The following is a 254-nucleotide window of genomic DNA, read 5'->3' on the forward strand; positions in this document are numbered from 1 at the left end:
AGGAAACAGCCTAAAGTTATGCCAGGGAAGGCTTAGGTTGCATATTAGGAAAAAATTCCTCCCTGCAAGGACTGTGAAGCCCTGGAACAGGTTGCCCAGGGCAGTGGAGTGCCCATCCCTGGAGGGATTTGAAAGTCATGGAGACGTGGTGCTGAGGGCCATGGTTTAGCAGTGGATTTGGTAAAATTAGGTTGATGGTTGGACTTGATTTTAAAGGTCTTTTCCAACCTAACTTGTGGGGATCAGGGATGAGG

This window comes from Merops nubicus, unplaced genomic scaffold (assembly GCF_000691845.1).
Source record: "Merops nubicus isolate BGI_N331 unplaced genomic scaffold, ASM69184v1 scaffold758, whole genome shotgun sequence".
NCBI classification, from domain to species: Eukaryota; Metazoa; Chordata; class Aves; order Coraciiformes; family Meropidae; genus Merops; species Merops nubicus.